General features: G+C 44.1%; 1 long non-coding RNA gene across 3 annotated transcripts in view; it reads right to left on the reverse strand.

Moving 5' to 3' along the window:
* Window positions 1-3,918: 3,918 nt before the first annotated feature.
* LOC114594740 (uncharacterized) overlaps window positions 3,919-27,678 on the reverse strand; it is a 52,727-nt gene continuing 28,967 nt past the window's right edge. For 2 of the 3 annotated variants that reach the window (XR_013392133.1, XR_013392134.1), the window contains exons 3-4: window positions 7,212-7,262; window positions 3,919-4,561 (exon numbers count right to left, since the gene is read on the reverse strand). This is a non-coding gene — a long non-coding RNA (uncharacterized LOC114594740). Of the gene's footprint in view, window positions 4,562-7,211; window positions 7,263-18,614; window positions 18,721-19,283; window positions 19,442-27,678 lie in introns of those variants that run through there. The other variant, XR_013392135.1, reaches the window with a different exon arrangement.

Here is a 27,678-nt window from a genome sequence, read left to right on the forward strand (position 1 = left end):
TGTGGCCGACTCTGGGGTTGCGGCGCTCATCTCGCTTTATTGGCCGAGGGAGCCGGCGTACAGCTTCCGGGTCATGTGGCCAGCATGACTAAGCCGCTTCTGGAGAACCAGAGCAGCGCACGGAAATGCCATTTACCTTCCCACTGGAGAGGTACCTATTTATCTACTTGCACTTTGATGTGCTTTCGAACTGCTAGGTTGGCAGGAGCAGGGACCGAGCAAAGGGAGCTCACCCCATTGCGGGGATTCGAACCACCAACCTTCTGATCAGCAAGTCCTAGGCTCGGTGGTTTAATCCACAGCGCCACTCGCACTGATCCATAAAATGACCTATCCTCTTATCCCAAGGCTTTAAGCTTGCTCATTAGTCTTTGGTGAGAGACTGTATCAAAAACTTTTTGAATGTCCAAGTACACGTCTATTGGATCACCCCTATCCACATGCTTACTGAAACACTCAAATATCTATTAAAATATTAGTTATTTCTAAAAAATTATGTTTGTGGAAGCCATGCTGATCCTTCCTCAGCAAGATTTGTTCTTCTAGATAAGTGGCAATTGCCGTTGCCTATCTTGACCACTCCCTTTGTGTGGTGGCGCAGATTTGGCTCAGAGGGACAGGACAAATGACTAGGGGGTAGCAAAACTGTTGAAGAGGAAGTGGGCTACTCAGGGACAAGAGGCCCTCGAAGGTTTCTTGCCCAAATGCCCCCCAAACCCAGAGCCAACACTGGTCAGAAGCTGGAGGCAGGTTTTGCCTGGACAGGAACAGTGTCTTGGAGTGCAATGCTTCACTTTTGCATACTGCTGTGAATGGCAACCATTTGCTTATGTCCACAGTGACACCAAAGGACATAGGGGAGGCACACTTCCTCCCTTATCCTGGAGTCCCACCCACAGAGAATTAAATATGTTCTTATCTACATAGCCCAATCCTGGCTTCTGCTTCTAGCACTTGTGAGTGACAGGAGAGTGCGATGGAACGGCACACGGCTTTTATTAGGATGCTTCTGATAACTAGGAGCAGTTGAAAGCTATTGTCATTCCTCTTTAGTAGAGGAATTGATGCCAGTGCTTGATTAACTGCTGTTGGAAAGTGTTGAGCACTCTGAGCTCCCAGGCTGTGCTAAATTTCCGAAACAGCATCCCAGCCAATCATTAATGCCTATTCCTAGTGCCATGGACACCATTTACAAAAATAATGGTGCTTCAGATGGAGCTGTAACATAGACACCCCTCTATTTGAGGAATTAGATTAAAATTTTGTGACTGTGGCTTTTTGTTGCTTAGGTAACCACTGTTAACATGGCCTCGTAAAGGTCTACTTCCTCAGTTGAGACTGAAGAGGTAGAATTAATCATGAATATATTGACTGCTGCACTGTTAGAGATAACCTCCAGACAAAATGTCCCCAAATTACTGAGGCTGTCAGTTGATTAGATTTTGTTCATTCATTAATCACCTGTCTTTTAATTGATTAATTGATTATATTTAAATAAATCTGAATACTAGAAAAATCTTAACACATGTTCCTTTTTGAGTCATTTTGCTTGATTTATCTACTAATTAAATCTTGCAACCCAACAAATTACCACTGGAATTTAGAATCTTGTATGTGGCAGAGTTAGTAAAACTAACAAATATCCTACGGATGTTTTAATGGAAGATAAACTAGCAATAACTTTAAATCAATATAGTCTATTTGGTACTGAAAATGTATTTGTTAACTCTCTGGAAGGCTCTGGTTGAACTCAGTGAAGTTTAGTTTTAAGTAACTTGGGGCTAAGAATAGAGTTGCATAATACTGTATTTTGCTATCTCATGGTGACATAAGGTCTCTTCTGCACTTTCCCTGGTTGAATTACATGGGCAATTCATCATCATCATCTTCATCGTCATTTTATTTGTATGCCGTCTTTCCACACACACACAATCACAAAATCATTCTCCTAGGAGCTTCCCTTGGAATACAACAGCTTTAATCAAGCAAATATTGATGAATCTGTTTACATACTAGATCTGGCAAAACAAGCAGCAGCATGAAATCAGCATGGTAGAGAGCCAGTGTGGTGTAGTGGTTAAGAGCGGTAGTCTCGTAATCTGGGGAACCGGGTTCGCGTCTCCGCTCCTCCACATGCAGCTGCTGGGTGACCTTGGGCCAGTCACACTTCTCTGAAGTCTCTCAGCTCCACTCACCTCACAGAGTGTTTGCTGTGGGGGAGGAAGGGAAAGGAGATTGTTAGCCGCTTTGAGACTCCTGAAGGGGAGTGAAAGGCGGGATATCAAATCCAAACTCTTCTTCTTCTTCTTTTTTAAATCAGGCTACAACAGATTGAAAGACCTGGGGAAATCAAAATATATTTGCTTGGCACTGAAATGACATCAAGGTAGGTTCCAGATGAGCCTCTCAGAGGAAAGCATTCCACAATTATGCTGCTGCCACTGAAGGCCCTCATCCTGAAACTACCTTTTGCACCTCATATTGTGAGGAGGCTCCATGTAAGGCCACCATAATTTTCCACATAGACACATATGGAGAGAGCTTACACAGAAGAGAGAGACTGTTAATGTCATCTATTAAGCCAGGAGTAGTCAATGGGTTGTCTCTCCAGATGTTGTTGGACTCCCATCAACCCTAGTCAGGATGGCCAATGGTCAGGGATGATGGGAGTCATAGTCTAACAATTTCAGCAGAACATAAAATTTGCAATCCCTGCACCAAGCTGAAATATGGTTGCACATTGCTTTTCAGGTGTAAGATATTTGCTAAGCTGCTGCAATACATGGAATGTTCATAAATATCCTAACTACCAAGGGGAAAGGTTTCAGCAGCTCCATGTTGAAAAGCAACACTGCTTTTCTGAGAAAAGTGAAAGGTCAGCTTGAGAGAAAACTGTTCCGTGACCTAATGGAATCGCTGTGTGCTTTGGCAATATCTATGGAATGGCAGATGCACCATAGACCAGGGTCTATGTCAGAGTAGACACAGTGAGTCGGAGGCTGAATTTCACATATAGATTTGATCTAACCATAAGAACATTTAGCTGTACACCTCCCCACCTTTTTTTGTTCCATATGAATATGCCTTTGTATCTATATAACTGCATCACTACAGAAATTTAATACAGGGAGAAATGGTCATGTTTTCACTTCATCATCATTTCACCAAGCTGACATGGTGTCGTCTCAATCAAGATTTGATACATCACCTTCACCACAACCTGGACAGCAGCATATCCAAACTGATAAGCTTTTTCGGAGACCGAGACTTGAAGATACGCCGACACTATGCTGACCCTGCACCTAAACAGACTTGGGACGTGTACTTTCTAGCCCAGTAGAACTATGGAAGGGTTTACTGCAAGAGACAGTTTCTCTGTTATTTGAGCACAGGACATGACATGAATTGTCATAACTATTACTCAGTATAATCTGCTCGGCCTGAATCTTGGCTTTGTCAGACACAAAGGTGCAAATTACACAACCATTTCCCCAATGTGGTGGTTGCATGATAAAGTTGCAGAATCAGACGTTTGGAAAGGGCCTTGGAGACCCTATAGTTCAATCCCCTGCCCAATGCAGGAGCATAGCTATCATCTTTTCCCTTTTCTTCAGAGGAATCCTATTCGGAATAAGGGAATTTCCCTTTTTAAAAAAGGGAAACGTTGACAGCTATGTTCAGGAGACAATGACAGCAGCCCAGGCATATGCTCACCCAGCTTCTGCTTCCAGTAAAGGAGAGTCCACCACTTCTCAAGGCAGACTGTTCTTCAATCTGCTAGTTCTTCTGCACAAAGGCATTGAACACAACTGGCTTTAAAAAAAGTGTAATTAGTATGGGGGCTCCTTTATCAGGATAAATGGTAATTCTTCCGTTGGAGCAAAAGTCAGCTTGTGGGGAAGAAGATCCATTGTGGAGCAAGAGAGAAAGGGTTTAATGCCTTTTCCTGTGTGCTACGCTACACACTACAGTGGTACCTCGGGTTACATACGCTTCAGGTTACATACGCTTCAGGTTACAGACTAACCCAGAAATAGTGCTTCAGGTTAAGAACTTTGCTTCAGGATGAGAACAGAAATCAGGCTCCGGAGGTGCGGCGGCAGCGGGAGGCCCCATCAGCTAAAGTGGTGCTTCAGGTTAAGAACAGTTTCAGGTTAAGAATGGACCTCCGGAACGAATTAAGTACTTAACCTGAGGTACCACTGTATTTCTGTATTTGATTTTAAAAAAAATCTATTCAGTACCACAAGATCTGCTTATGGTCACTGTTGTTTTTTTAAAAAGAGGAAGCAGCAGTGGGTACCAGCCATGATAACCAAATGGAACTGCCAAGTTCAAACTTCTGTGTACTTCTGAAGAACAGATGCTGGTGACAAACAACAAGGGAGGGAAAGTTGCCTTCAGGTCCTGCTTTCAGAGGCGTCCAGCTTGATCATGTTTAAAACAGAATGCTGGATTGTATGGCATTTGGTCCAGTCCAGGGGAGGTCTTCTTATTTCTTGCAAATCCCACTTGCTCCCAAGGAATATCCTGACTCACCATTTGACTCCAAGTAAAGTCTCTGGAGAAAATAAAAAAAAGGTATGCACTTGGTATTCAGGATACAGAGCGTTGCAAAACTCAACTCTATGGCACATTCTGGAAAAGTGAATGCAAATCAGACATTTGCCTTTCATTTGACGAACACACAGCCTCCCCCGGATAGTTCTGAGTGGAGTGATTGATTGAATGATTACTTTATAATGATACTTTATAAGCTGTGCCTGTTAATATAGCAGTTTGTTTATAACAGGCACTTATATATAATGTTGTAAATACATAATGCATCAAGAATGATTGAGCTCTGTCTGGAATGCAGCGAGAAACAATACGGTGTCGTGGCACTTCGGGGTATTTTCATTTAGGGCATACTGGAACGCAGTAAGGAACAACAGGACGCTGCGGCAGAGAGGTGTGTTCAGTTGGCTAGGCATGTAGCGAGAAGCGTTAGAGTGCTGTGGTAGACATCTCTGTCTGCTTTGGCCTAGTATGGACTCTGGAATGTAGTCAGGAGCAGCACTATCCTGTTGTGAGTCTTTCCAGGACACAGTAAGAAACAATGGAATGCTGTAGCATGCAGGTATGTTCTCTTTGTTAAGTATGCAAACTGCCTGGCATGCAGTAATAAACAACACAGTGCTATAGTATGCTGGTCTGCTCATTTGACAGAGTGCAAATTCTTGAATATGCAAATTCTTGAATACATGAGGATGTGTTTCTTAGTCTAATTAAATAACTTGGTTGGATTGTTACTGCAGTGAACAGTGCCTTGGCCATCCAACTCAGTATTATCTAGCTCCACTAATGGGCAGGATTCCTTTGTTAAAAATTAAAGGTAAAGGGATCCCTGACCGTTAGGTCCAGTCGTGCCTGACTCTGGGGTTGCGGCACTCATCTCGCTTTATTGGCCGAGGGAGCCAGCGTACAGCTTCCGGGTCATGTGGCCAGCATGACTAAGCCGCTTCTAGCGAACCAGAGCAGTGCACGGAAACACCGTTTACCTTCCCGCCGGAGTGGTACCTATTTATCTACTTGCACTTTGATGTGCTTTCGAACTGCTAGGTTGGCAGGAGCAGGGACCGAGTAACGGGAGCTCACCCCATCGCAGGGATTCGAACCGCCGACCTTCTGATTGGCAAGTCCTAGGCTCTGTGGTTTAACCCACAGCGCCACCTGCGTCCCATATACGTTTCTTAGTCTACTTAAATAACTTGGTTGGATTGATACTGCAGTGCACAGTGCCTTGGCCATCTAACTCAGTATTATCTAGCTCCACTAACAGGCAGGATTCCTTTTTTTAAATTCCTTTTTATTAATGTTTTACCTCCACCTTTTTAAATGTTTCATTAATAACAACCCACATTAATACAATACCAAACCATGCCAAATCTTAATACAACCAAAAGAGCCAATTAAACAATTCCAAACGAAACATTTTTGGACTCTCCAGGACTTCTGTCCCTCAGTCCTATCTGGGGATGCCAGGGATTGAACGTGGAACCTTCTGCACACAAAGAAAATGCTCTTCCAATCAGCTATGAGCATTCTCCATGTGGCACGGTGCAAGGAGAATGCCACTGTAGACAGTGGTGCAGTGGTAAATTGCAAAGTGCAGGAGCCCATCATGACAGCCATCATAGCTACGCCCACAAGGAGAGTCCAAAAATATATGCAACTTGGTTTATTATGTACTCACACACACAGAGAGAGATAGGGCATCAATACATAGCATAATACTCAATATATTAAGATCAGCAGAAAATCATGGAACAGTGAGCTGGGAGTTGGGAAAGGGTGGTGTAGTGGTTAGCCTGCTGTGACTGATCAGCATTTTGAGAGTCAAATCACTGCAAATAGGTTGCCTGGCTTCTCTTCAGATCATATCAGACTGCCATCTTTTTGCAATAAAACCACGAGGATGAAGTAAGAACTCCATCAAAAAAGGGGAACTAAGTATGCAACCTGCTTTTTGGATTTTCCACTGTGCTAAGCTATCAGAAGCAAGAGAGAACTTGGGAGGCTCATTAGCACTGCATTCATCTGCCAGAGCAAGGAAGATCCATCAATAACCCTGGCATTTTGGCACATGAGGCCATCACCCCCGCTCTGAAAATAGTCTCGGAGCAGCACTCCCTTGCATTCCACTTCCACTAAATCGCTGGTAGTAGACAGACATTCATTTGGCTAAGCTGCTGTTTTAATTGGGGTGGCTGAGCGAGGGGTCACAAGGAATAACTGCTACCTGTTCCATCTCATGTGGAGTTCAAGATGAAGTTCATTTCAAACTAAAATGTACATGTCACCATAAATCCCAGATAGTTATGTGTACACACACACACACACAATTTGTGCTTCTTGCAATGTTGTTGCCAGATGTTATCTTTGCTGATAATGGAGCCAGTTAAGACTAGAAAGAGCTATTTTGCTTGCTATATTAGCACTTCCACTTTAGAATAATCCCTCTAGCATGATTCCGTAGTATTTACAATTTTTGTAAGTACCGATTATATTTTCAAAGTCAAAGTGGAATAAAATTAGTGCATTGTAGACAGTCATTGTGCTTTCTTTAGTAGTCAGCCTTACACGTATTTGAATAATGCTCTATGAATGTAATTTGAAAGGTAAGAGCTTGATTCCTTTCCCCCCCTTTTTAAAATAAAAAATACACTTACATGGGCAGTGTGAGCTCTTGCTGAGGATCTTCGGTGCATGGCTATTGTGTCCTTGGAGAGTTAATAAAGAAAAACTTGGTTACGTAAGTTCACAGTGGCATGTGGGTGGCATTCAGGTAAATCAGTATTTATTCGCATTCTTCCAGTAGCCAAGGGGGGGAAACCCCTATTTTGATCATGCCACTTACACAGCCAGTTTCAACTTGAGAAAATGAACAGTATAAATATCTCATTCACAAATGTCAAAAAAATAAGGGAGAGGCTTTATTTTTGGCCATCACCAGCAACTGATTTTTATGAAGGGGCATTTCAAAGGACTTCGTTCTCCATCTGCGATATATGAATAGCTGTCCACAGAAATGATTTAGGAGCATGGGAAACGGTGCTATACCAGAACACCATGCATTTAAAGCACTATAATACCACTGTAAACGCTCCCCCAACTCCAAGAATTCTGGGAGCTACAGTTTGTTAATGTTGTCGACAGGGCTTTTTTTCAGCCGGAACTCACCGGAACTGAGTTCCAGCACCTCTCAGGTGGGCGCCATTGCTATTCTAAGCGAACAAGGGAGGTGTTCATGGTCAGTTCTGGCACCTCTTTCTCTAGAAAAATGGCACTGGTTGTCAAAGACCCCTGCTCCCCTTACAGAACTACAATTTCCCAAGTTGTTTAATAATCATCCTTCTCCACAGGGAATTCTGGGAACTGCAGCTCCTTGAGGGAAATAGGGAGTCTCCTAACAACTCTTGGTATCCTTAACAAACTACAGCTCCCAGAATCCTTTGGGTGAAGCCAGGTCTGTTTAAAATGTAACATAGTGCTTTAAACGTATGGTGTGAATGTCGTCTCTGACCAGCAGCTGAGGTCTTTGAACCTGTCTACCTGTTACCTGATGTTTTAAACAGGTGAATGAACCTGGGGCCTTCTGCATGCAGTATAAGTGAGCCATGGTTTCTCCACATTTGGTAGCAAATGACTTTCCAAATAGGTGCCTTATAAAGTACCCATGACCAATGTCAATAGATTACTCTTTGGCAGCTGAAATACATCTCTGACACTCTTCCCCTCCTCCCCAACCACCACCTCCAATATTATGATGCTGTGGAGCAGGGGGTGGAATTAACAAGCAATGTCATCACTCCTTGTAGATAAACACATGCGTAGAGTGTCAGGCGTAAGTAGGAGATTACAGAACGCATCTTCCTAAGTGCCACTTATAAATACAACACGTGTAGCTTGCGGAAAAATGTCATCTAAAGAGAAAAGCAAGACTTTGCAACCACGGTGGATTATATCATTAGCCAAACTGGAAAGTAATCGCTGCTTGTGGCTGCCAGAATATGTCACTATCCCGGAGTCTGCTGCTTCCTGAGCAGAAAAACAAATCACCAAGTTTAAATTAATACACCAAAGAGCAAGTGGTAAGCTCTATAAAAGGGATATGTAAATTAGACATAGCAAGTGTGTGGGAGAATATGGGAGCAGAACATGGCTTAGGAATGCCAAAGCAAACTCGCAAGATGTGGCAGACAAAAACCTATTTACAAATGCTTATTTGCATTTATTTATTTTCTGTTTAAACCTGTATCATAAAGACAGAAGGGATCTGCTGGTGCTGTGGGCCTCTCACAGACCTCTAGTCGATCAGTGTGAGAACAAGATGCTAGATGGCATCTAAAACTAGCTAAGTTATTTTGGCAATACAATGATAAAGAAACAGTGATGTGCTGTCCTTTCATGACACCACACAACAATTGCCTGAGACAGCCACCTCAGTCTGCCTAAAGATACAGTCATACCTCTTGTTATGTTCAGTTCAGGTTACGTCTTTTCAGGTTGCATCCTGCGGCGACCCGGAAGTACCGGAAAGGGTTATTTCCGGGTTTCGCCGCTCGCGCATGCGCAGACGAGCAAAATGATGTAACGCGCATACGCAGAAGCGGTGAATCACAACCCGCGCGTGCGCAGACGTGGGTTGCATTCCTTTCAGGTTGTGAACGGGGCTCAGGAATGGATCCTGTCTGCAACCAGAGGCCAGTCCAGATAAGCTATTTCATGCCAACTTTTGCCAGCTGAAAGCAAAAACAAACCAACAATGGCAACGTATGGACTCCATTATTTTTCTGGCTCGTTTCAGAAATCTATATTGCCATTGTGCAAATCTATTCTGTTGACACTCTTTCATAAAGTCCCAATGAATCGTACCAACAAAATGAACTTGCTCTTCTTCAAAAGTGAAGCATGCACTGGGTCTCACTTTGTTTTAAATGCATTATATATATACTCAAAGTAGAACCATACTTGTGCAGAAAGTAGAGAGAGAGAGAGAGAGAGAGAGAGAGAGAGAGAGAGAGAGAGAGAGAGAGAGAGACTTGACGGCTTTATGTTTGATTCACAATCGAAACCACAGTAGACGTCACAGGAGGTTTAAGACCAAGCACACACACATATACTTAGTGCACTTGATTACAGATCAGCAGGGAATAAACAAAAACACCCCCTTTTTGTTATATTAAAATCATACTTTTGTTCCCATGTTAGATGCTCATAACACCGCTCTCTCAGAAATGGAACAAGCAGCACGAAGTCGTTGCAGCTGCAAACAAATATCTCATTTACCATTTTCATTTAAATGTATTCTGGAAGGAAATGGTAAAGAGGGTAGCACACTCATTCTTCAAATGAGAAGACGTTTTAGGGGGAGAAAAAACAACAACCCAGAGTCCTTAGGAAGTCTGTCGTAATATGCATAATCCCGAATAATACACAACAATTGGGGAGGGGGAGAGATGAAGAAGATTTGCAGCCACCTCGCCAAGCACTCAGGATGCAGGAGAAAATCAGCACCTGCCTAGAGGGTGATGATGAGCCAGGAAAGCAAGTCCTATTATGAATGGTTGAAAGAGATGGAGAAAAGAAGATTAAGGAGAAACACAACAGTAGCCTTCAAACATCGGAAGGGCTGCCACATAGAACATAGACTGTGTGCGCACCAGCACATTAAAAGCACACTTCTCCAAAGAACCCTGGGAACTGTAGTTAACTCTGCAGCAGAGATACAATTCCCAGGACCTTTAACAAACCACAATTCCCAGGATTCTTTGGGGGAAGTCACATGATTTAAATGCATGGTGCAGAGACAACTTTGTGTGTTCTTCCAGGGCTGGAAATAATGGGTAAGAGTAGCAAGGAAGCAGATTTTGGCTAAAAGCATTAGCAACAACTTCTGGTGGACAGCAGAGCAGGTTGCAAAGCACTCCTGCACTGGAGGGTTTTAAGAAGGGGGATGGTCCCTGCCAGGAGTGCTTTAGTTACATCTTGCATTTATGTCATGCACTGAACAAGGGAGGTGACCTAGATGAACTCTGTGGTCACTTCTGGCTGTAAAATTCTACAAGAGGAGAATTGGAAAGAGGAGCCAAAGAACAGAGGAGGGGGGGTTCTGAAGCACCAAGTAGACATTATAATGCATGTGTATGAAGAGATAGCCGGGACGCGGGTGGCGCTGTGGGTAAAAGCCTCAGCGCCTAGGGCTTGCCGATCGAAAGGTCGGCGGTTCGAATCCCCGTGGCGAGGTGCGCTCCCGTTGCTCGGTCCCAGCGCCTGCCAACCTAGCAGTTCGAAAGCACTCCCGGGTGCAAGTAGATAAATAGGGACCGCTTACTAGCGGGAAGGTAAACGGCGTTTCCGTGTGCTGCGCTGGCCAGATGCAGCTTGTCACGCTGGCCACGTGACCCGGAAGTGTCTCTGGACAGCGCTGGCCCCCGGCCTCTTGAGTGAGATGGGCGCACAACCCCAGAGTCTGTCAAGACTGGCCCGTACGGGCAGGGGTACCTTTACCTTTACCTTTACTAGCGGGAAGGTAAACGGCGTTTCCGTGTGCGGCTCTGGCTCGCCAGAGCAGCGATGTCACGCTGGCCATGTGACCCGGAAGTGTTTCCGGACAGCGCTGGCCCCCGGCCTATAGAGTGAGATGGGCGCACAACCCTAGAGTCTGACAAGACTGGCCCGTACGGGCAGGGGTACCTTTACCTTTTTATGAAGAGATAATTCATAGTTATTAGACATGGGCATTATCAGGTGATGAGTTTATCATTTAATATGTTGCCCCCCCCATGCCAGTTATCCCACTACTGCAATCTGTGGTGACTGATATCTGATAGCCATTTCACACAACCAAGCCAATACAGTGGTACCTCGGGTTAAGAACTTAATTCGTTCTGGAGGTCCGTTCTTAACCTGAAATTGTTCTTAACCTGAGGCAACACTTTAGCTAATGGGGCCTCCTGCTGCTGCCGCGCCACCGGAGCACGATTTCTGTTCTCATCCTGAAGCAAAGTTCTTAACCTGAGGTACTATTTCTGGGTTAGTGGAGCCTGTAACCTAAAGTGTCTGTAACCTGAAGCATCTGTAACCCTAGATACCACTGTATACGGTAGTTTACATTGATCACATGAGATACACACTTTATCAGCAGAAGTGATTTGGAAAACATCTCTAAACTTAGGGATGTTGATGATGAAGAAGAATTTCATTTATTAGTTGCTTCCCACTAGGCACCCTGAAGTGATTTACAAGATAATAAAAACATATATAAGATAGTTACATAATACAGATGGAGACCACATTTATATTGGGTTGGTGGGGTTGTTTAATACATTGGTCCCTTCAATCACAAGGGAGCATCAGGATAATCAGAGGTTGCAGTTTTGGACTGTGCAAATCTTTAACTAAACCTTGCACCGATTGTGCAGCACACAGTTGTGCCCACTCTCCAACTTTGCACCCTGTGACCGTTCAACCAAAAACACCAGTAGTATGGGCCTAAGGTTGCAAACATGAATACGTAGTGGGGCCATATGGTCACTGAGGTTTGTTCCAACAGCTATTGATCACCTGAAGGTAGTCTCTCTCTTTCATGATGTTTGCCCAGAGGGGCGAGAATACCAGGAGGACTCTGCAACAGACAATTGTGTGTCTCTGTGAGGGTTTCTGGTCTTCTAGACAAGGGGCTACCCTGAATGTATTTTGTTGCTGGAAATGAGGGGATATCAGGATCGGTCCTGATGGATCAGAGGAAAAGCTAATCTAGTCCAGCATTCTGTTCTTACAGTGGCCAATGAGAGAGAGAGAAACTTAAAAACATGGTGGATGGGTGAATAGAAAGGAAGAGGGAGTTAGAGTGTAGCCAAGTGGTTGGAGTATTGGCAGAGTGTTGGACTTTGAGAATGGAGAGCAGGATTAAAATTCCGGTACATAGCATGATGTTCCATGGGTGACATTAGACAGCCTAATTCTGGTCACATTCCACATCATACATTTAAAACACATTAAAAGCAGTCAGTGTAGACAACACAAAGATGAATGGACCAATGGGCTCCCATGGTATGAGGCACCTTCCCACGATCTTCTTTATTATTATTATTATTATTATTATTATTATTATTATTATTACTACTACTATTATTATTACTATTATTTTCTTTTAGGATATGCTCATTAGGGAATATGGTACAAGATAGTGACTGATCACCTCATGTGCCCCTGAAGTTGGCTCTAGAAGGTGGGGTTAGGAGAACCCCCCAGAACAGCATATGGGGGAGAGGAGAGGGGAGATTGTTCTGTCTGGTAAGCCAAAATGCATGTCCAGATGGAATGATCGCCTTGGTGTGACACTGAATTCCTCCCTTGGTCTTTCTGTATTCCTAGATACGTTCTCCTGTGAGCTACCCATGCCAACATGAAACAACCTACACACACACACACACCCCAGTGCAGACTCATATAATAGTTGAGTATGTATAACTCTGCTACACTCAATATGCCAGCAAATTTGGAAAACTCAGCAGTGGCCAGAAGATTGGAGAAGATCAGTCTACATCCCAATCCCAAAGAAGGGCAGTGCCAAAGAATGCTCCAACTACCGCACAATTGCACTCATTTCACACGCTAGCAAGGTTATGCTTAAAATTCTACAAGGAAGGCTCAAGCAGTATGTGGATCGAGAACTCCCAGAAGTGCAAGCTGGATTTAGAAGAGGCAGAGGAACCAGAGACCAAATTGCAAACATGCGCTGGATTATGGAGAAAGCTAGAGAGTTCCAGAAAGACATCTACTTCTGTTTCATTGACTATGCAAAAGCCTTTGACTGTGTCGACCACAGCAAACTATGGCAAGTTCTTAAAGAAATGGGAGTGCCTGATCACCTCATCTGTCTCCTGAGAAATCTCTATGTGGGACAAGAAGCTACAGTTAGAACTGGATATGGAACAACTGATTGGTTCAAAATTGGGAAAGGAGTACGACAAGGCTGTATTTTGTCTCCCTGCTTATTTAATTTATATGCAGAATACATCATGCGAAAGGCTGGGCTGGATGAATCCCAAACTGGAATTAAGATTGCCGGAAGAAATATCAACAACCTCAGATATGCAGATGACACAACCTTGATGGCAGAAAGTGAGGAGGAATTAAAGAACCTTTTAATGAGGGTGAAAGAGGAGAGCGCAAAATATGGTCTGAAGCTCAATATCAAAAAAACGAAGATCATGGCCACTGGTCCCATCACCTCCTGGCAAATAGAAGGGGAAGAAATGGAGGCAGTGAGAGATTTTACTTTCTTGGGCTCCATGATCACTGCAGATGGTGACAGCAGCCACGAAATTAAAAGACGCCTGCTTCTTGGGAGAAGGGCAATGACAGGCCTAGACAGCATCTTGAGAAGTAGAGATGTCACCTTGCCAACAAAGGTCCGTATAGTTAAAGCCATGGTCTTCCCAGTAGTGATGTATGGAAGTGAGAGCTGGACCATAAAGAAGGCTGATCGCCGAAGAATTGATGCTTTTGAATTATGGTGCTGGAGAAGACTCTTGAGAGTCCCATGGACGGCAAGAAGATCAAATGCATCCATTCTTAAGGAAATCAGACCTGAGTGCTCACTGGAAGGACAGATCGTGAAGCTGAGGCTCCAGTACTTTGGCCACCTCATGAGAAGAGAAGACTCCCTGGAGAAGACACTGATGCTGGGAAAGATGGAGGGCACAAGGAGAAGGGGGCGACAGAGGACGAGATGGTTGGATAGTGTTTTCGAGGTTACCAGCATGAGTTTGACCAAACTGCGGGAGGTAGTGGAGGACAGAGGTGCCTGGCGTGCTCTGGTCCATGGGGTCACGAAGAGTCGGACACGACTAAACGACTAAACAACAACAATGTATAACTCATGGACATGGGTGGCGCTGTGGGTTAAACTTGCCGATCAGAAGGTCGGCGGTTCGAATCCCCACGACGGGGTGAGCTCCAGTTGCTCAGTCCCTGCTCCTGCCAACCTAGCAGTTTGAAAGCATGTCAAAGTGCAAGGAGATAAATAGGTACCGTTCCGGCAGGAAGGTAAACGGCGTTTCCGTGCACTGCTGTGGTTCGCTAGAAGCGGCTTAGTCATGCTGGCCACATGACCCGGAAGCTGTATGCCAGCTCCCTCGGCCAATAAAGCGAGATGAGCGCCGCAACCCCAGAGTCGGTCACGACTGGACTTAATGGTCAGGGGTCCCTTTACCTTTATGTATAACTCATATAACAGTGCAGACCAGCTTCCTACATATAAACTCAAGCTAGATTTCTGTTATATACGCATTCATATAATGTACGTATATATTATAATTTGCAGCTATATGAGGGTTATTTAGAAACAACAACAACCTGTATTCTTTCTACCCTAGCTAACAAGTTTGTAATTCTGCAAACAAATCCCAACCTGAAAGCAACTGTGCAGGAAGGCGATTGCTGCAAACACGCCACGTAATGAGAAGTTCCCATTTCCTGCATTACGGCGTTAGGCGAGTTGTGTGATATTGCCATTACACTTTGTCGATATTAGGAGAGGGGCCATATTTTAAAAACGTACGCAGGAGTGGAGCACACAAATGGCTGTTTGGTCTCTCCCCCTCCCCCGCCACCCAACAAATCGGGAAGTGGCATTCCGGAGCTACGATGCGGCTGCGATATCTTACAAGTCAATTTGTTCGTCTCATTTTCAGATGATGCAGCTATTTATCTCACATGACTAGGCCTATAGCGAGGTCCCTAAAGAGGAGGCACGCCACCTCACCGATGGCAGCGACAAAAAGGTCAGGTTGTTGGACAGGTCCCTGAAAAAACCATCTCCCTTGTCTTGCAACTTTTCCCTCCCCCGATCTGCTGGACATGTCCAAGCTGAAAAGGTCTAGTTTACCTAAGGGACCAGCACCTCCCCCCCCCAGCCCCATTTTTATATTGCTGTGGGGTTAATAGCTATGTCGTGTGGGGTCAGGGAAGACATCTGTGTCTCAGATAATATGCTTACGGTGATTACCACACATAATTGACTGACCTTCCCTCATTCTTCGCTGGCTGCAGGCCATGCCTGATAGGAGGAGATGCTCTGGAGGAGTTTATTTTCCATCACACACAATTGTGCTGCTGAGCAAATATTTTAGCAAGCTTTGAATGCATCACCTCTCAGGCTCTGGGCTTGACAGTTAAAATATGAAGGCTGCGGCCAACTTAATAATATTAGATTTTAAATCAGCTTGCAGAAGGGAGGGAAAACATGAGCAAATCCTACTTAAAGTACATTTTTAGATACACCTAAATAAGTGCTGAACTCTGGCAGTGGGTTTTTTTTTGGAGTGGGTGGGCAGGGGGGAGAATCTATCTTCCTTGGGTTTCTTTCCTAGCTTCAACCCGCCTTGCCTCAAAGCGTCCGAGGAGAGCTGTATCAAAAGACAGCAGGGGGAAAACTGCAAACAAACCAAATCTGGGAGATGCTGAACCGCAGGTGGTACAAATATGGCAAATGCTGTGTTTGTGCAGCTGCACATTTAAAGTATACCTAAGAGCATCAGGGGAAAGGGGAATGGCTTCAGGAGCGGATTTTAATCTCAGAAGACGTGTGCAAAAAAAAAGGGGGGGAGACTTTCTGCCAAGTTCACCTGACACCTAAGCAACAGTTTGATGCCCTCTCAAAGCATTTCACAGCATCTTCAATCTGTTGTTGTTGTTGTTTAGTCGTTTAGTCGTGTCCGACTCTTTGTGACCCCATGGACCAGAGCACACCAGGCACTCCTGTCTTCCACTGCCTCCCGCAGTTTGGTCAAACTCAGGCTGGTAGCTTTGAGAACACTATCCAACCATCTCATCCTCTGTCGTCCCCTTCCCCTTGTGCCCTCCATCTTTCCCAACATCAGGGTCTTTTCCAGGGAGTCTTCTCTTCTCATGAGGTGGCCAAAGTATTGGAGCCTCAGCTTCAGGATCTGTCCTTCCAGTGAGCACTGAGGGCTGATTTCCTTAAGAATGGATAGGTTTGATCTTCTTGCAGTCCATGGGACTCTCCAGAGTCTCCTCCAGCACCATAATTCAAAAGCATCAATTCTTCAATAGATCTTCAATCTATTGTTTACCTAAAACCCAAGATATGATCATGTGCAAGGGTGCATTCAGACTTGGGGATTATTTCATTAGTTTTCCTGGTTAGAATGCCAGTATTTCTATCCCAAGGTTTCTAACATTTCTTTCATACTGTTCCTTTTAACCTGTTGCATAATGGAGCTGTGGGTGTTAAAAAACTGAAATATGTTGTGCTACATTTAATTCAGTCCCATGGATGTGGTGTGGCGCAATAGCAGATGCCATTGGACATGTCATCACTCATTATGAACACGGGTGCTGCGTCTGTTCCCCCATGGTGAGAACAAAGTGCATGCCAGGAGATCACCCCAAATTTCATCCTGCAGTTTTCCATCTTATATGCGTGTGTTTTTTCTAGATGCAATTAACATGGGAATGGGCATCAGACTTCCACTAGATTCCACTAGATTTCCAGAAGTAGCTTTTACATCATATGAAAGATCACATTAAAAAAAAAAGAAAGTTATCAGGTAAGGAAATGTTAGGAAAATGGAATAAAGTGCTGTCCGAATGCAGCCCAAGACAAGAAACACAATTGATTAAAAAGACACAGCTGGAACAGCTCCACTTCAGTTTTATCATTGGGCCCCAGCACAGTAGTCTTGGTCTCTAGAGAGGGATCTCTTTGTCCTTTTCCAAAAAAGCTGAAGAAAGATAACCAGATGATGCTCCCTTCAAAAAATCTTCTGCAGACAATGTGCCACTACTAAGAAGACCCTGAACGTGATAGCCAGCCACTGGCAAAGGCACCTGTAATGTGGATTCCATTAATAATTAGCCAGAGCAGAGGGAAGAATATAGAAGGAAACCTTGAATGTTCCTCCACCAGTGACTTCAGGGCCAGTGGAATATGAAGATGGGCCACAACCACAGCAGGGCTGGCCAACCACATTTGGAAGTTAATACAGATTACTTCAGAGATGATCCCTGTAAGACCAGAGTTTAAAATTACCCACCTGCAACCCTACCAGTATACCAAGTTTGCTTATTAAAACAGCAACAGATAGATGGCAAGTGTGTTTCTGCTTCAAGAGAACTGAAAGAGAGGACACATTTTAAGGAAAATTTCTGTTGCCTTGGAAAATTGGAGGTCATTTTTGGTGTGGGGGTTTTTTTGGGGGGGGGGGTTCAAAAGAACATGAATCTTCACAGCAGACACATTACCATTGCTGATACTCCCAGTCTTGTGTCACATTGAACTGAGGTGGGCAATGAAACTGTCACAGCAGAGCAAAACAAAGAATATTGCCCTGCAACATGCCGTTGAAAGAACTAGGTCAACACTCTTGCCATGCTTTTTCATTGCTTACCCTCACACCACAGTGCAGAAAAATGGGAAATTTATTCCCCACATCAATAAATTATCCTTTGTGTTGCACTGCCGTGTGAAAACAGGCAATGGAACTGTCACAAGGCAAAGCTGGAAATCTGATTGGCACCCTGCCTCTCTGACATCATCACAGTGAACCCTGACTGGCTGGGATCATGCAGTGGTTGAGAAAGTTGGCCTAATAATAGGGGAGGAAATATCACTGAAGGAGCAACACAACACACTGGGGACAAGTTTGGGGAAACGTTAAAAGGCTAGGAGGGTTTTCAACACCCACAAGAGCAAACCTTACCCCCTCAAAAAGTGTTTGGAGCGCATACATGGTGCAGCTCTAGTTCTTACCCCTACGACTCCACACTTCAATCTCTCCTTCAGTTAGTGATCCTGATACCTCTTCCACACTCCTCCATAGTGTTGAGGGACCCACCAGAACACTATAGTGCTGTATTTTTCGCTCCATAAAATGCACCTAGTTTTTAGAGGAGGAAAGCCCCGTTTTTGGGGGGATCAGCTCACAGTTGTGCAGCTTCTTTTGCAAAAGGGAAAAGCCCCTTTTTTGAGGATCAGCTCAAAGTTGTTGAGCTTACTTTGCAAATGGAAAAAAATCCTGTTTTTATGGGGTTCAACTCACAGTTCTGCAGCTTCTTTAGGAAAGGAAAGAGAGCCGTTTCTACAGTTTCCAGACAGATAATCTAATCAGCCAGTCACATGTCGCTGGGGAAGCAAACGGCCTCCGTCTGCAGAAGAAGAAGAAGAAGAGTTTGGATTTGATATCCCGCCTTTCACTCCCCTTCAGGAGTCTCAAAGCGGCTAACATTCTCCTTTCCCTTCCTCCCCCACAACAAACACTCTGTGAGGTGAGTGGGGCTGAGAGACTTCAAAGAAGTGTGACTGGCCCAAGGTCACCCAGCAGCTGCATGTGGAGGAGCGGGGACGTGAACCCGGTTCACCAGATTACGAGTCTACCGCTCTTAACCACTACACACAGAAAGAACATTCAGCAATTGAGGCCTGGGCAAGGGGGCGGAAAGGGAGCCAGCGATCAACCACACATTCGCTCCATAAGACGCACAGACATCTCCACTTACTTTTTAGGAGGAAAAAAGTGTGTCTTATGGAGTGAAAAATACGGTAGGTGTTGCGGGATCTACCAAAATATCAGTGAAGGAAGCTGCAATGGGTGGAGGCAATCAGCAAAGTTGCCTCCCTCCACAACAGGAAGTTTCTGCTGGGTATAAAGCCTTCCTTCAATGGAAGGAGTCCTTCCATACACAGAAAGTGAAGTCTGGATACAACTCACCTTGATATATGTTACTGAAGGCTTCATGAACTAAGGGATGTTATTTCAAATAGAAGAATAAGAACAGGTTTCTTGCTCCTTCTACAACTTGCTGAGTTATAGAAAATCTTGAATGATCTCGCCATTTCAAGTTCTGACCTTGTAGAAGAGCCCTGGAATCAGGCTAGGAGCTTTACATAAGCCATCATGGACACTAAATAATGGAAAACTATGGTATGAGTGTTATAAATACATTTAAGAAGTACAGGGTGGATTGCGACTTTGACCATAAACATGGCAATATGCCTTATATTGAGTAAGGCCATTGGTCCATCTTATTCAGTATTGCCTAGGCTGATTGGCAGCAGGTCTCCAGATAATTTTTTCTGCCCCACCTGGGGAATTTCTGCATGTGGTTTCATAATTTGTTGGAAGCTGCCCAGACAGTAAAACAACAGTAAAAGTGCAAAGAAATGTGTGCACAGATGTGTGTTCTCCCTGCACGGAATCTGCGAGTGGCTGGGCCCATATCGTGGTAAAGGTAAAGGTAAAGGTACCCCTGCCCGAAGGCCAGTCGTGTCCGACTCTAGGGTTGTGCGCCCATCTCACTTAAGAGGCCGAGGGCCAGCGCTGTCCGGAGACACTTCCGGGTCACGTGGCCAGCGTGACAAAGCTGCTCTGGCGAGCCGGCACCAGCACAGCACACGGAAACGCTGTTTACCTTCCCGCTAGAAAGTGGTACCTATTTATCTACTTGCACTTTAGAGGTGCTTTCAAACTGCTAGGTGGGCAGGAGCTGGGACCGCAGACGGGAGTTCACCCCGCTGCGGGGATTCGAACCGCCGACCATGCGATCGGCAAGCCCTAGGCGCTGAGGATTTACCCACAGCGCCACCTGCGTCCCCACCATATCGTGGTAAGATACTATAAATACACAGGACAAACATCAATCAATCAATTTCCTTTATTGGCATAGTAAGAGTACATCATATACATGGATCAGAACACAACATGGGTAACAAAACATAGTAGGAGGTACTTTAGGATAAAACTGTACAGACATTGTGAGGTACAAAAGTGGCTCTTAGGGCTTATAGTGACGTAATTTCATGGCATCACTCAAAAATCTTGCCACATTCTCCACAATGTCCTTCTTACAATTATTCAGCAGATAGGACACGCTGGAAGAGTCAGTGCGATAGATCCCCTCCTTCAATAAGGGAGTCAAATACTTATACATTTTTGCATAAAGCGGGCAATGAAATAAAACGTGTGTGATGGATTCGACCTGTTTTGTGCCACAAGGGGCAGTCCCTTTCAGAATATGGGATTTTTGAGAATGTACCTTGCAAAACTGCAGACAGCAAAACATTAAATCTTGCAAGGGAAAGAACTCTGCATAAATGGGGATCGTAAACATCCTGGGTTCGAACAGGCCACAACTATACTGATTACAGATGCAAGTAGCTTTTGGCATAGGTATGTATCCTGAATCAACCAACTTGACTGCTGGCTGGCAGACTATTTTGCAGGGTCAATCCTGGGTTAAGGAATTCCCTGTGAAGTACATCAAATAGGGGTGATCCCTTCAGGGCTGCCACTTTTTTGGGGAGTGCTATGGCCATCAGCAGGGACGTGGGTGGCACTGTGGGTTAAACCACAGAGCCTAGGACTTGCTGATCAGAAGGTCGGCGGTTCGAATCCCTGTGACGGGGTGAGCTCCGTTGCTCGGTCCCTGCTCCTGCCAACCTAGCAGTTTGAAAGCACGTCAAAGTGCAAGTAGATAAATAGGTACCGCTCCGGCAGGAAGGTAAATGGCATTTCCGTGCGCTGCTCTGGTTTGCCAGAAGCAGCTTAGTCATGCTGGCCACATGACCCGGAAGCTGTACGCCAGCTCCCTCGGCCAATAAAGCGAGATGAGCGCCGCAACCCCAGAGTCGGTCACAACTGGACCTAATGGTCAGGGGTCCCTTTACCTTTACCTATGGCCATCAGCTCCCAAATGGGCATCCGGATAGAAGCACCTCCCCCTGGACCTCTGTAACATGGCACCCCTGATTCCCCGAGGCGAGGGTAGGTGGCTTCCCAAACTCCTCCGTCACCTAGACTAAAGATCCAATCCAATGCCTTATCCGCCAACAAGTTGTAACAATTGCTATGAGGTTGGCAATACTCTCCATACAGGCCCAATTCATCTGCAGGCAAATTCCTCCCTGGCCCCAAATACGGCAACCGAATATTTCCATAGCAAGGGCATATTCAGAACCTGCCTGCTCCCCACCACTACACAGGGCGGGAGGATGGGGAATCCAGCTTTGACTGAGCTAACGAGTCTTTATATGCCCAGTGAGAGGACCTGAGTGAAGACCAGGAGCTGAGGTTCTCCACAAAGCCAGGCCCACCCCCTGCTTGCTTCTGATAGGTCTGTTCAAACACAGCTTGCCTGTGATAGGTCCCCTTGAATACAAGACTCCCAGCAACCTACATAGCCAGAGGTCACCAGCCTAGCTCCCAGTCACCAGCCTAGCTGCTACATTCTGGATTAGTTGTAGTTTCCGGGTCACCTTCAAAGGTAGCCCCACATAGAGCGCATTGCAGTAGTCCAAGCGGGAGATAACCAGAGCATGCACTACTCTGGTGAGACAGTCTGTGGGCAGATAGGGTCTCAGCCTGCATACCAGGTGGAGCTGGTACACAGCTGCCCTGGAGACAGAATTGACCTGCACCTCCATGGACAGCTGTGAGTCCCAAATGAGCATTCCTTGTGAGTAAGGAAGCAGCATATGACCAAGGGAGCACTACAGTTTCAGCAAACTGGATCAGGGCAATAGCTGCATGTTCACCTCCGGGGGGGGGGGTGTGTCTTTTTTTTTTTTTTTTTTTGCTTTATCCCTAAATTCACCCTTTCCATTATTTCAGTGCTATGCAGGTAAAACATTCCCCAAATGGCTTCCAGGTCTGGTCATTTCACAGATCAGCAATTAGCATTGTGTTTCCCACATCACGATATTTATTTTTTCCTTAATTGTGCAATGCACATGCAGGGAATGAGTCCTGCATCCTCAAAAAGCCCAAAGGAAACATAGTCTATGACTCAACCCTAAGATCATGAACATTTTGTACTGTAGCTGCCACTTACAAAAAATATATATAAAAAATCTGTCCAAAATTCGAACCCGTCATCTCTCAAACATTTAAATATAATTCATTAAAAAGAGAAAGGGAGGGGAGGGAATCATGTAGCAACTGCATAACAAGAAGAGGGAAAATGTACACATTCAAAACATATGGGTGATCTTTAGAAAAATCTCAGCATCACTTCATAATTATATACTACAAGTTTTAATTAACTAAAGCTCTGAAAATCATAATGCCTTATTAAAATGCAATTAATCCTTTGATTAAAAAACAAAAAGCACAAGTATTTACAACAAAAACACAAGTAGAATAATTACAAATATCATGTACCCATTTCTTTTATTTGGGTGTCACTTATGATGTCTCACATTCCCTTCATTAATTCAAATACACACATTATCTCAAATCCACAGCCGATTGAGTGACAGTGGCCACCAAACACACAGCACTATATCCTATTGATTTCGGCAAATCCTGAACAATGCCATTTGCATGCTTGTTTCTGTAATAATAAAGATATGCCATTCAGAATTAAAGGACCGGCCAGACTAGTGGCAACTAATTGTGTTGTGTGTAATGAGTGCAATTTCAATTTGATATAACCCTCAGCTTTTCTTGCAGCACTCGCTAAGTACTTTCAAGTCTTTGTGGGGAAATAATTGATTTTTTTTGTGCTGTGGGCACAAGAAAATTATTATGATCTTTTGAATAATGCCAAAGAAAGGACCATGAATGATTTAAATTGGTATGTGAAGAAGGCTTCACTGTGGATTGCAGTTTGACTGACACCCTACTAATGTAGTATCTAGATTAGCAATTTTTAAGGAGGCAGCCAATGTAAAAACTGGTAAAACAGAAAAACATTGCTAACGGGGATTTTGATTTTGTTCTCCAGCAAGGGAGAACAATACGGTCATTCCATGCATGTCGGACAAGCACTACACCGTTTATTACATAAATGCCCTCGTTTTTGTCTTTATGCCATGTGAGTTGGAGGTTACATTTCAACTGATACGTTTTACATTATATTAAAAAAAAAAAAAATCTAGATGCAATAGCTCAGTGCAAAGTTACCCCAGCAGCTGGAGCATATTGGGCATGAGGGGCTGCTGTGGATATTTATAACATCTATTCCACTGTTCAGCTTAACCCCGAGAGAGAGAAAATTGGGAGAGCCCTTTTTGCCTAAAAGAAAATTATCTTCCCCTCCTTTCCGATATTGCTCACCTTCTCCTTATCACACATTCTTTGTCATATTATGTGGCAGAGATCTTCCAAGCCATCTCAAATCTGAGACAGCTGGCACTCTATCCTCAATATACTTTTACTTGGAATTAAGTCTCATTGATCTCTACTGAGTTTGGTTCCAAACCATTGTGTTTCAGATCACAGCCTATGTGCGTGTGCCTGCGTGCTATCTGCCAGCCCAAGATCAGAAAATTATTAATTGCCCAGTTTTTAAAGCATTTAACTGATCAATTGATTAGGCTTAAATAAATTAACCCGAGAAATCACCTAACATTTAATAAACAAAAGCTACATTTATTGTTTAAAGAGATGGTCATATTTAAAATTTCCCCCTTGTTCCTATAATACACCAAAGTCATTATTATTATTATTTTAAAAAATATAGTTCCTGAACCTTCAGCCTTGGACCTCAAGATTTAAAGAAATCCCCATTGGATTCATCATGGAACAGCTCAACCCTATGCATGTCTGCTCAAAAGTATGTTCCACTTAGTTCAATGGAGCTTACTTCCACGTAAGTGGATGCAGGATTACAGCCTTTTTTTAAAAAAAAAAATAAAGCTGATTAATTCACCAGTTGATTAGAGTTGGTGGTGTCCATTGTAAACTTCTGCATTGATTTTAAGCAGATTCGCACAGAAGTAAATTTAATTCAAATTGATGGAACTTCCTTTTATGTGACTAGTATGGCTGGGAGTGAAATATCCCTTAATGATTGCGCTCTCTCTCTCTCTCTCTCTCTCTCTCTCTCTGTGTGTGTGTGTGTGTGTGTTTGTGTGTTTAAATCACCCATCTGCACATAACCAAATATATACATTCTCCAAAATGTATCACCTACCTATAATCAAACATGTATAGGTAGGTTTGGATCAAATCTACATGTCCATCAATGGCTACTAACTAATTGCATGTACAGGACACGGGCTTCTTCTGTTTAGGCCTCTTTTCTCCGAAATGTAGAACCTATTTTCTTAGGCAGCCCCATCGCCGCCAAATGTGTGCATCTCGTGCGAAGCAAACAAGCACATCTCTCCCCTGTTTTCAAATACAATTCCACCTTAAAATGCATACCTTCCAAACCTTATTCTTCAGAGGCGGGAATGTTGTTAATTTAGTTGGTCGTAACTAAATAGTTTCTAATCTGGAGCAGGAGTCTGCTGAGAATATTGGACAGTTTAAAGGTTAATCACCATCGCCTGGTTACACAAGTGAGGCAGAACTAATTCCTGCAAAGGCAAATGGCTTCCAGTTTTATCAGCAGCGCAGATTAGAAGTGTTAATATACAGAAGAGAATAGATGCTCAAGGGCCAGTTTTCCCCTTATCGGCAAACTTTGCAACAGAACTCGGCTACTGCACAACCTCTGCACTTTCTATAATAAGGCGACTCATTTTGCCTCTCGAGCAGAACTATCAAACAATCCTCCCCAAACCACTGCCACCAAAATCAGGGTATTACAGACCACAGCTAATTGGAAGATCACTATAATGAAGTAAAAAGATAAAATACTTTTGGCTGCAGGCCTAAAACGTGGATCAGCACAACATAGGAAGCTATCTGGCTATGTCACATTCAGAGAGATTTACATAAACAATAAACTCAAACCGACTGCCCCTGCAAATACATCTTTGTTTACAGCTAATGCAATCTAAAGCACTGGTTGTAGAAAAGAAGAAAGCAAGGCGGGGGGCGGGGGGGGGAGAGGGAAGGAGAGGGGAGAGGAGATGTATTTACATATTTCAAGTTATCAACAGATCCAGTAGCCACCGACCCAAACACCCCGCAACCCTGGTTATTTTGAAATGTACTCCATGCAGAGAAAATGTGCTAAGATATGCAAATAGACACACTATACAGTATTTAAATATGGGTGCTCTTCAATGTTCGCCTGTGTTTCTTTTGCCGGAGGAGAACGGGCACCTGCTCTTGTCTAAATGCAGCTCTTGGGCGGAGGAAAGCCAGTACAAGCAAGGAGGGGAAAGCGAGATCCATCAATATTGCAACCGCTATATTTCTCAAATAAAATTTATTGACAGGGAACTTGGTGGGTTTGATTGTTTGCTAAGGGAAAGCTTTCCAAACGGCTGAAGACAATGAGAGGGCAGTGCATAGGAAAGAGTCAGATTAATGCAGTATGATAACAGTAATTCTGTCTCCGATGCTAATAGCTGCACTCTCTCTGCTCTTAAAGACCTGATCCAGTTTCTATTTACTGTCATGGTGACACCGGTCCCATATTCTAGTGTTCTTAGAGAAAAGCCAGAAGAGCTCAGAAAGGCATGCAGTTTGATTTATGAGGCAAGATGCATAGTTTTAACTGCAACAGCAATAACCCGGTTGTCACTTGCCTGCCACATGTTGCCATCTATGAGCCACATCTCCCACAAGTCGTAAGCCAATGCATTGTAATGGCATGGGATTTTCGTGGAAGTGTTAACGAAAGGTGACAGAGAAAGCACACCGACAAACAAATTCTGCAGGGGAAATAAAAGGACAATTGGTATATGAAAACCTTAAAGAAGGCTTAGAGACAGAAGGGGCTCTTTGTGGAAGACAGGAAGGCATATTGGGTTAGTCAAGAAGAGGGAGAACTTAGCAAGAACAAGGGAAATCTTTGTCTGAAACTCTGCTTTCCCTGCTAATAATGTCGAAATTTATATGCATCACATCACATCAGTGGCATGACATATGCATCACGGACATCTGTAATCTATTCCCATGATCCTTCCAACTCAAAAGATGGAGGTATTATGTACACCTAGTGCACATCTTATTGTACAGTGACAGATTTACATGGCCTCCCATAACACCCTGCTTACAATATCTCTACATTTTTAGTAATGTGAATCAGCCACAATATTGGAGATTCTATTGATCTGTTTCCCACTTAAAGCAAAAGCTGCAAAGAGGGCACAAAACTGAAATCAGACAAGAGAGTGAGTCTGTAATTAAAAATACAATGAGTCGCACAACTAATTCAAGTCCATTGATGCCAGTGGCTCTGCTCTGATTTGACTCAGGACAGCATTCAACTAAATAATTGTGCAAGTGCAAGGATTGTCACTACCACAATGGGGCATTCGCCCCTCTTGTCCCCGCCCCTGTGCACCCCGCGTGGTCTCCAAATCTGCTCCAGAAGGTTAGAGGAAAACCTAGAACAGATGTGGTCATTGTGCTGGGGGAGGAGAGTGTTCAGTTGCACAAAGAGAATTCTTGTGCTGATGTCACCTTAGCAATACACTGAATATCGTTCTCTGTTGGTTACAATGCAACGTTTCATCTCATGTTGAATCCTTGGACAGGGTTGACATTCTGTGGAGCTTGCTGGCTTATGGGAGGCCACCGGTAGCCACTTTCCGAGAGTCCGTAACATATAGTTTCAGCGTTCAGCAGGCATTCGACGGAAATATTGACATGGGGCACTTCAGCACGTAGAATCCCAAACAATGCAGGTGGTCTCTTGGAGCTAGTCCCTGTGATTACGAAGAGATGAACTTTGTGAGGATAAGATGAACTGAGAAAATTTGAAAAACCAGGGGTTTGGGGAAATAGGGGGTTATCACCAGAGGTTGCATACAGCTGAAATAATAAAGGGAGAAGGGGAAGCATGAGAACGGCACTGTGAACTTAAGACACACAAGAGTTGTAGCATAGCAGCAAACTGGTATATCAGCTAGCTCTAAGGAATGAGTGAATCTGTTGGTTTCTCATTTCTTTTCAGTCTTTAGTTCTCCCCAGAGACATCTGATTGGCCACTGTGGGAAACAGGACCCTGGGATAGATGAGCATTTGGTTTTTTCCAACAGGGCTCTCAGTCTCCTGTCTTAAGAACATAAGAGCCCCTTTGGAGCAACACTGCCTTGGGATGGAAGAAGCTCAACTGCCTCCCATCAAAATAGATGGTTAAATGTGCCTATGCATTTAATGTGTCTATTTTCTACTTTAAAAAAACCCACCAAAACAGTTATAGAGTTTATCAGGAGAATAACCATGGTGAGTGAATGAAAGGAAAGTTAACCTTGTCCTTCCA

This window comes from Podarcis muralis, chromosome 3 (assembly GCF_964188315.1).
Source record: "Podarcis muralis chromosome 3, rPodMur119.hap1.1, whole genome shotgun sequence".
Taxonomy (NCBI): domain Eukaryota; kingdom Metazoa; phylum Chordata; class Lepidosauria; order Squamata; family Lacertidae; genus Podarcis; species Podarcis muralis.